This window comes from Solanum verrucosum, unplaced genomic scaffold (assembly GCF_900185275.1).
Source record: "Solanum verrucosum unplaced genomic scaffold, falcon-dt-bn FXZP01000086.1, whole genome shotgun sequence".
NCBI lineage: Eukaryota > Viridiplantae > Streptophyta > Magnoliopsida > Solanales > Solanaceae > Solanum > Solanum verrucosum.
The window spans coordinates 604,509-615,066 of record NW_026020100.1 but is presented as its reverse complement, the minus strand read 5'-3'; the positions used below and the strand labels follow the sequence as shown (position 1 = coordinate 615,066).

At 33.3% G+C, this 10,558-nt stretch overlaps 2 pseudogenes; one reads left to right on the top strand and one right to left on the bottom strand.

Annotated features, from left to right (window-relative positions):
• The first annotated feature begins 1,234 nt into the window (after nt 1–1,234).
• LOC125824969 (mitogen-activated protein kinase kinase kinase 20-like) lies at nt 1,235–2,306 on the top strand (annotated as a pseudogene).
• A 2,336-nt stretch (nt 2,307–4,642) lies between these two features.
• On the bottom strand, nt 4,643–9,035 carry LOC125824968 (uncharacterized; annotated as a pseudogene).
• Between the last annotated feature and the right edge of the window lie 1,523 nt (nt 9,036–10,558).

The following is a 10,558-nucleotide window of genomic DNA, read 5'->3' as shown; positions in this document are numbered from 1 at the left end:
AGTAATAGAGTTATTACTTAGTGGGAGATTAAGAGTTTAGTCTCATTGTTGTGTTTGAAGTCTGTGTAAGTAATAGAGTTATTACTTAGTGGGAGATTAAGAGTTTAGTCTCATTGTTGTGTTTGAAGTCTGTTTTCACTTTTGCTTGTGATTAGTGAAAGCAATTGAAAATTCTGTGTGACAAGTCGTGGTTTTACTCCCTCGAGCTTAGAATTTTCCACGTAAAATTCCTTGTTCTTATTATGTTGTTTAAATTCATTTATTGCATTCCTTCTGTATGTTTGACCTGGTACTTTAGCTCACTGGTGGACGCATACGTTCCAACAGAAGAAGGTCATGACAATATGTGTAACTATAACATATTTTGCATATTTTGCACATTCAATTAGTTTTATCCTGAGTTTCAGAGTTACTCTGCTCCCAGGTATATCTTTCTATCTGGTAAGTGTATGAACAAGACCACCTGCTCGAGTTCTTCTACATCAGATTCTTCTGAAACTAAGAAATGAGCTAACGGCAAATTAACTATATTGAATAAATATTGGATTACAGAAACATGTTTTTTGAATTTGATGTCAAATAAAAATTGCTTAGAGAAATTGTAATATTCAGTAAAGTAGAATTTGATGTGTTACAAGACGTGATGATCCTACAACTTTTATCAGGGTGGCTTCTTAATAGTTTATTGATTGTCTCCATGCCTATTTTAACCTTATACAATTAAAATTTAAACCAATAGTTATTAGGTCTTTTTCAGTTTACATCAATTAAATAAAATAAAATTATATAAGAATATCAATAAAGGCAATCGTTTTTTTTCTTCTTCAAAATATTGGCATAATTTATTTCATCAAACCAATATACTCATCGGTATTTTACAAAACAACGTTATTCGATTTTCAATATGATGACTCTGCCTTGTTTAGGAAGGAATTAAGAAGCTAGGGTTCATCAAGTTGACTGGAAATGCGTTATAAATTTGTTAATACCGCTCATGTAACCAAAAATAAAATAAAATAACAATTTAAAGAAAGTCTTCAAGCCCAAGTAATTTCAACAAACTTTTAGGAAACCCAATTCGTAAGAACTTTTATGTAATGGTAATATTTGGAAACTTTATTAGGATTTAAAACTCTATCTCAAGTCAAAATAGGATAAACAAATAGATATTCTATAAATTACTCTCATTAGTATGTACAATATCATATACTACACATCCAATTCTTGATTTCCAATGGCGGGGTTATTGTGGAAGAGAGGCACAACTCTTGGTCAAGGTGGATTCGGTGTTGTCTCGTTAGCTTCTACGTCTAACGCTATTTCGTGGTGTTACTCTTCCATCTCTCATCGCCCTCAAGTCATGCAACTACAGTGCTTCTCAATCGTTGAAAGAAGAAGTCGAAATCCTCCGAATGTTCAAACATTCACCTTACATTGTTCACTGTTTCGGAGCTAATGTCTCTTTTGAAGATAACGTCAATCTTTACGACTTATTGCTCGAGTATGCTTCAGGAGGAAGCCTTGCCGATCGTCTTCAGAACTGCAAATCACTGTCGGAGTTTGAAGTTAAGAAACACACGAAGAATGTTCTTTTAGGGCTCAGTTGCATACACAACAATGGAATTATTCACTGCGACATCAAGCCTGGCAATATTCTCCTTGTGGGCAGGGACAAAACTGCCAAGATCGCTGATTTCGGGCTCTCCGTGACATTGGAACAGGGCATGAACCAAAAACAGGGAGTTATCAGGGGAACAGAAAGGTATATGACACCTGAATCCGTGATTAACACTGAGTATACCTCACAAGTTGATATTTGGGCTCTTGGCTGTACTGTCTATGAGCTGATTACGGGGACATCGCTGTGGGAAGACGCAGATAGTGATGATGTGTTGGACAAAATCGAGTTTGAGGAACCAAAGTTTCAGAATTCAAAGTTGTCAAATGAGGCTCAAAATTTTCTGGAAAAATGTCTTGTGAAGAATCCGAGCACGCGTTGGACTGCGGACATGCTCTTGAACCATACTTTTCTGCAGAATTCATCCAAAGTAGCCAACACAGCAAAGACAAGGAAGAAGAAAAGTGATTCAATGTCCCTTCTACACAAACCAATCCAGAAGATAACATTCAAGATCGGCCATCATAAATTCTCGAGGCAATTGCTGGATCCAAAACCCCTTCTAGACAAACCAATCAAGAAGATAACATTCAAGATTGGCAATCATAAATTCGTGAGGCAATTGACAGATCTGAAGGAAGTAGAGAATGAAACTTGTGGAAGGGTACTGAGTACTGACAATAGTTAGATACATAATAAAAATTGATTTGTATATATATATAAACAAAGCCTCTTTTGGAATTGTTTTGGGGGTATGTTGCCAACGTGTGACGAAGATGATCTCACGTGCAGCCCCTTATTAGTTTAATAAAAAAAAAGTTGTATAGTTGATCAACATTCTTTATAAAGAAAGGCGAGTTGTTATATCTGTGTTGCAAAGTTGAGTTTGTTATTATGATTGAATTGCTAGGTTAGAAATCTATGGTTTCCTTATTATTATGACTTATCTGTTGTGCTTTTCCATATTTGTGTCCTCTCTTTTGTCACCAATTTAAAAACAATGTTTACCTGTCAAGTACTATTGGTTTTGGGGAGTGTTATCTTGGTTCGTGTGAATTTTATTATCATGCTCGAAGCTTCTCTTGAGTGCTCTCCCACGGATAAGAAAATGGAAATTGATTGCCATAGACCGGCAACTATTGTTAGATTTTTCATATGGGAAGTGCAGCCCACTGTAAGAAACTAACTCATAGTAAGGATATTGGAATGACTGTTATATACTTTCTGCATACAATCATACACAACATTCATATGTAAAACCACCACACTTCTTGGGTGCACACTTTAATCTTTTGTACTAATCAATATTGCATATCTAGACCATCAAAAGAGAGACAAGCTCGAGCTTATTTGCTCGATCCCTTGCAGCCATCTACTCAGCCTGCCACTATATAGCACCTACAAAGACATTATATATATAAACTCTCGATTCATCTGCAAAAATAACTTATACACCTTCGTAAATCTTCACCATAACGAAACTCATGGAGCAGTCCACCAATTTGGTTGGAGACATATTTGGGACAGAGGCACCTCTATGATGAGCTTGAGTTGGAAGTTTGTTCCCAAAACCAATCATGTATGATTTTCCTCTGGGGTTTTTCCCAAGTAGATAGTCAGCAATTTTTGATTGAAACAGCCAAGTACATTAAAGAGGCTTCATCAAGTGAAGAGAAGATTAATGAGTTATTAGAAAATAATGGTTGTGGGACTCTGCTATCAGGGGAACAAAAAGGTATATGGCACCTGAATTGGTGTGTGTGACAATAGATAGATCCATAAAAAAAAATGATTTATCCTGCCTTGTTATTGATTGTTCGATAATTGTGAGTTGAGGAATATTTTCAATTTCTTATGCTCCGTTTGTGTTAATTTTTACGCATGATTTCAGAGTTTAGAATACAAGAGGATTGACTGTTTGGCTTTTTACTGCCCTTCTTCTCGAACAATATAGACGGCATAAACAGGTGACTAGGACAAAAAGTTGTTGGGTATATAGTAAGAATTAATGTTTAAAACGTCATTTCCATTTGAAAAACATGAAAGTTATGGATATTAAGAGACAAGAGTAGCAATTGAATAGGTAAATTAGATAGTATAAGTTATGGGACTCCTAAGTTATGAAGGTAATATTTAAAAAAATTGAAGAAGCAAATTAATAAATAAATGTAATATTTAGGTGAAATATCCACTAAAGGTGAAATTTCAAAGGACCAAAATAGATAAAGAGAACAACTTATGTGTCAGTGTTAAGTGTGCTAGTTCAATTTCAAACTCTATTGCATATTCATGATTATTGCCCATCTAACCTACTAGTTAATCAGTTAAATATTAGCTAAAGTTAACTGAAAATCATTCTCGTTTATTAAAATGGTGAAAGAAGAAAGTAAGATGATTGTTTAAATCATGACCCAAATAGAAGAGATTCAAGAAAACATAGTTCAGTTAATAATCACACCAAGAATATTCTTTTAGGCCTCAGTTGCAACTACAACAAGCATAACAATATTCTCCCTGTAGGCACCAAAATTGTCAAGATTGCTGATTTTGGGCTCTCCGTGACTTTGGAACAGGGCACGAATCATAAACAGGGACTTATCATGGGAACAAATAGGTATATGACACCTGAATCTTTGAGGGAAACATAAGTTGTAAAATATCTGAAAGCATGTTTTTGCCTCTCTATTTGTGAACCCCCTCCAGGAGTCATGAGAGGTAATTAGTTATTTCAACCAACTATTATGAAGATACATACTCAAATGTCAACAAAACAAATTCTTACACTGAAAAGTGATTTCATTTAAAATAGAAAGGCGGTTCTCATTCATAAAAATGAATATCAACATTAATTCATTGTAAAAACAGAAAGGGGAACTCATTTATCAAGATTTGTAATGATTTTATATGGTTAACTATGATAATGAACAACTCGAATATTGCATTGGCCACAAATTCCCTTGTTATTGTTTTTTGTCATCTTATACTAATCTAGTAGTTGTCGAGACAACAATGTTCAACATTACTTCAGATATCACGACTTCCTCCTTTAGAACATTTGTTTGTATCATGTCTCGAGCGGTAAAATAATCCCCACAGGAAGTGCTCGTTGTTCCATCCTACAAAAACATCCACAAGGTGAGATGCATTGAAAGAGAATAAGAAAATGAGAAAAGAACATAGAGATTATAAATGTACTTTGAGAATCACTGCACAAGGCTGTGGATGCAAGTATGATTAACTCAACATCATTGATAAGAGTTCTCATCACCAAATCCTTGTTGTGCATGAACTCCACCAAAGTGATATATCCCTCAAACCTACATATAATGGGAAATGCAGATCAATTTCTAGTAATTAAAAACAATCCTGGGCAAGGGTGCACTTCTACTTTGCAACCCTTATCCCTTTTAAGATAGATATAAGGGTAAATCTGACCTTTTTTTCTCACTTTCGAAGAAATACAGTCCAATGTCTTCTTTACCCGGACAATGATTGTAAAATAAACTTGGCCAGATATCTCCACGCGGAACTAGTTCAAGTTTAAGAGTATCGGGCAATTGTCCCGAGAACTCATACACTTTACGACTAACTCTGCAAGGAGGATGAGCCTGGAATATCTTAGGTGCAAGTTCTAGAGCACCTAAGATGTCAAACCTTCCCCTAAAATGCAACAAAAAAAGACTAATTATTATAGGGAAGCGAAGTTGAGTGGTGCAAATTCTTCAAGTAAAACAAGGATCTTCTATATATATATATATATGTAGTCTATAAAATAACCAAATGAAAACTTCTCTGCTTTTTGACGCATAACAAAAGCATATTTGAGTTTCAAGCACACAAAAAGATCCATGAAGCAATTTATCAGACATAAAAAAATACAGAGAAAGTTTCACATAAAGCTAAACGTTGTTTTTCACTCTAAATCTCATTAAGTTACAGAACTGAAAAAATAGAAAACAAACAATGTATGGTTCACATATAACCTACTCAACTACAATTTCTTGTTCCCATACCTGAAAACATGAGATGGTCCATATTCCATAATACAATGACATAGAGTGGCAGCAACTTCAAGTCCTCAAGGAATTTACACATAATAGGAATCAAGTTCATTGCCATCCCATTAAACATTATATATTCAGAGTATCATTATATCATGACTCACAACTATATATGAGCAGAACTCTTTTCCATAGTTAGACATATATTCTACAGTGCCCTATTCAATTTTTTAGTGATACTAATGGCATCCCTAGGTAACCATTAATTCTATGGGCAACCTAGCAAAGATGGGTCATCCAAAAAAGCTAGAATGCAAAAACAGAGATGAGCTGAATTTAAATATTTTTGGAGCTCGGTGTACCCTGTGTTAGTAATTAATGTGCATTCATGAAGGGTACTTACTTCCAGGAAGGAACTAGAGCAGGATCACACGGGTGTGTCATAGGTAAATTCATCATGCGACTCTTGTTCACAACATCGCGAGTCCTATGTTCAAGAATGGTAGAGGCACCCAAACCTAAAAAATAGGTTACATCAAATTGAATAGAAGTATAGAAGTAAATTAATTTTGCTATGAAAGCTTTACAAATATTGACAATGTAACAGAAATCATTTTCAAAGATAATATCAACATCATTGAATTTTTTTTAATTAGAGTATATGATAGAAAATGAAATTTCTAAAGAATAGAGGTATAAGAAAAGGACAAATCAAACCAAGTAAATGAATGCAAAAGATGGTGGTGAATACTTAACCTTTAGGCTTTCTAAATTTTCGAGATTTGGTTGACACAACTCTTGAGGAGACAATATTTATCGGCGCAGATCCATATTTCTTGATACGTGATGACAGACCAAGTGCTTCTTCAACAGGTAGATATCTTGTTTTTCCGGTCCGTACCTCCTTTTCCCAATTAATATGTTGCCTCCGAGGAAACTTACTATGTTTGTTTAGTTGCACCGTACTCTAACAAATCTTTGCAGAGGCATGCAACTTGGATCCCTTAAAACACTCATTTTCTAGTCCATGCGGTGAAAACATTACCCCCTTGCGAATATGACATTCTTCACAACACCAGTCCACCGGTGCATCTTCCCAATAGCCCACAGTGCAATATCTGAAAGGAAGAGAAAAACATAAAAATTTAGAACAAGAAGATTACTGTATGCATAAAAGATACACACAATATTTAAAAGAATTAAATGCCACAACATGCTAATGAAAGAATAGATTATACTAATATTTGCATTAGAACTAGTTCTAGTTGTATGCCTGTAGCAGGAATTGGCAACCTACATATAAAGGCTACTACTAATCAGATGCTTATAGTAGGAGCTAGCAACCTACAACCTATGACTACTTAAGCCTTTATAAATATATTACCTTTTGAAACTTAAACATAAAGAAATCAATGTATCCTTTAGGTGGAACCCAATATTCAATATTATTAGCGTTCGACAGTTGTGAAAAATGCCAAAAAGATTAGACAACTCGAAGAAGTTCTTACTCTCCCTAAGAGGTAATATCACTTCAATTTAGTCTTTTAATTCTATTCCACTTTCATTCATATTTAAAATACCAAAAAAGGGGGACAAAGTTGGTAATCTAACTAGCAATTTCCTTCGAGAGAAGTAGCCCCTTGTGTGAAAAGATCAATTTCTCTCTTAGAAATGGCAAGTCAGCCAAAACAGAAGGGGTTTAGGATTGGGACAATGTTTAAAATTTACAAAGAACAAACACACGCACGCACGCACGATGCACAAGGTGATAAAGCAAGTGCTAATTAGAGAGTCATGACTTTTAGCTCACCTTACTGCCCTTTCATGTTAAAGAGAGAGAACTTACTGGTGCACGTCAACATTCTTACACTGATAGCAGGTAATAATTGCTTCTTGAATACCAAAATCACCGCAAACTTCACAATTTTTTTTCTCCAAGTTCATAAGAAAAGACAAGAAATTCAGAACCAACATTACCATATGTATAGAATGAAGAATGAGGAAACAAAATCATGTTTTCATCCCCTTGTTTCATTAGCTCACATGCTTATTGCAATAGACACATGTCCAATATATCCAAGTATTATCCTCGACATCTTCTTTTGGACAGAAAATAGGGGTTTTAGAGCAACACACACAATCTGTTGTAGTTAAAGCATAAATCTCGATGCACAAAATAAATATCTCCAGATTATTTGTCCATCTAAAGCGATATGATCATATAATCTTTATCTTTGCAGAAAAACGAAAAAGAAAAAAACACAACCATAGTGCAATATGCATTGATGTTAAACTATTTTCAACCTAAAATTTTAACAAACCAGTAAGCTGACTTTGGAGTAAAGCAAACATCCTTAGTACTGAAAGAGCAACACAATATCCTAATACGAGGCAAGTATAAAGTTAAAAAATAAGGACTTGGGACAATTGAACTGCACACAAAATAATAAGAAAAAACACCTAACAAAAACAATTATTGATTACTATTGCCTAATGGAGATAAAATCAAAGTTATTAATAGTTATGAGAGGGTGATATATATATGTCTCTTAATGATATAGAAGATATTATTTTAGATAAAACTTGTACAAAATTCAACCTTTTTATAAAAGGAAACTATACTAGACAAACTTACTTTAGAGTTGAGAACTTTAGAAGTTAATATTGCCTATTCGAAGTATGTGCAATAAGTTGGTGCTAGTATAACTTATATTATTTATATTTGGGTTCACCTCATCACGAAAGTACTATTTCACATGTACTTACTTCTCTTTTGTCAAGTACTGCATCTTTTTTTGTGATGCATGTATGGACTCTCAGGGTGGCACTAATCCTCGCTAGGGACAGTGCTCATTTCATTGGCATGTGGTGAGCCCTATTTATTATTGAGGCACTTTTGCTTATGAAGTAACATTTTCTAAGTATCGAGTTTTATCCATCCTTTAAAAAGTTATTCAATAGAGTATTAATCTAAATTACTTTATACACCTCTTTAAGCATTTTAATTGACTAATACTCTATCAATTTGAACAATGAGGATATTTTGCAATAAATTCAATTTGAGGAAACGACAATTATCAATTTTTTTAATAATACACATTTTTGACAGATGTCCTTTAATTTCAACTCATAACTCGAAAAAAAACATTTTTTAAAATTCTACACAAAAGTAAAGTTTTAGCAACACTGATTCAAGTCATACAACCCCCCCCCCCCCCCCCCCCCCCTCCCCCACCCAAAAAAAAAAAAAACAACAGAACAATTATTTCAGACATTTAGGGAGAGGAAAAAATGCTATAAAAATAAAAACGATCGCATAAACATTAGGTATGGAAAAATACAAACATTAGTTGTTTTACCATGTTGGGCTGATGAGTGTTGTTTGGTTCCTTTTGCATCGGAGAATGAGTGGTCATTTGAGTTCCACGGCAGCACACCGGCAAACAAAGAAAGAAGGTCCAAACGATCCTACTCAGCACGCAATTTGTACGTTTTACTATTTTTTTTTCTACTCACGTTTACCTGTTACATATGAATTTGAGATATTCAGATATAATTATTTCACTAGATTATCTCAATTAATTAATGTTTAGTGGAGTATTAGATTTTGAAAAATAATTTGGTCAACGAAGAATTAATGCAGAAATTAAGACATAGAAAAATGTTATTGTTTTTCTTTATTTGTTAAAAGTGAAAAAAGAAAATAAAAATTTATTTTTAAAATATTAAACAAAGTGAAAACATAATAAGCTTTGGGCAATATCACTGTGGGTCTCAAAAAAATAAAATAAAGGATGACTCATATTTTGACATTTTAGCTCTAAATATGAGGAGTTTATGTATTATATATGTTAGTATATAATTGTTGATTTATATGATTAAGAAGTCAAAGCCAAAACTTCATTATGAGGAAAAAGCTAGGGTGTGTTTGGTATTAAGGAAAATATACCCCACAAAAAATATTTTATTAAAATTGCATACACGTAATTGGTCATATCAATGATTTCATGAAATGGTCCTCATATATCATCATAGTTGTCCGACTCAATAATCGTTTCTATATCAAATTGGACCCATACGACCTCATTCATATTTTAATCTCAGACTTACGTGGTCCAAATCAATATATCATATTTCAATCTTCAAACCTTCACAACTCAACTCCACAACATCACATATGAGGAAATAACTCGGTCTTTAACACATTATATTTGATCATGAATTTCAATAGATACATAGATAGAACATGTTGTTAGGTGTATAACTAGCACAAATGCATCAACAATGCATAAATACAATGCCTAACTCATATCAAAACACGACATGAAAATCAAAGCTAAATCCAATATTTTAAATAATTTTTCCTTTTACTAGTCTATGGGAACGCGCGTTGCACGTTTTTCCTTACCACATTATAAAATTTGTACATTACTGACTTTATGTTCTTAGCTATTTATCACATATTATTTTTGTAAATACGATAGGTCTTATGTATTGACTTATGTGTTTATATAGAGAGCTTATATTTGCGTTCAAAAAAATAATAATGAAAAAGATGATTTCAAACATAATCTGTTAGTCTAAAATATTTTTTTTTATATACTAAATATATGTTTATCTATATATACACAACTATATGTCAATATGGGAACTATTTGAATTTTTTTATTGTGTGTGAGACATAACTAGTACTAGTTGAATGAGGGGATTATTTTATTGATATTATATTCTGCTTTGTGGGACCCATGCTTTATTTTCCTTCTTGGCCTTTTGTTTTTCTTTCCTCATTTTCCCTCGATTTTTTGTTTAATTTAAATTTTATTTTGAAATCAATTTAGTTGCCCCCATAGTTTGTTCGGATGAAAATACTTATAATTTCTTTACTTATTTGTTTTAACAGAAAATATAACTAAAGGTTGGAGCATAAATAAATTCAAGT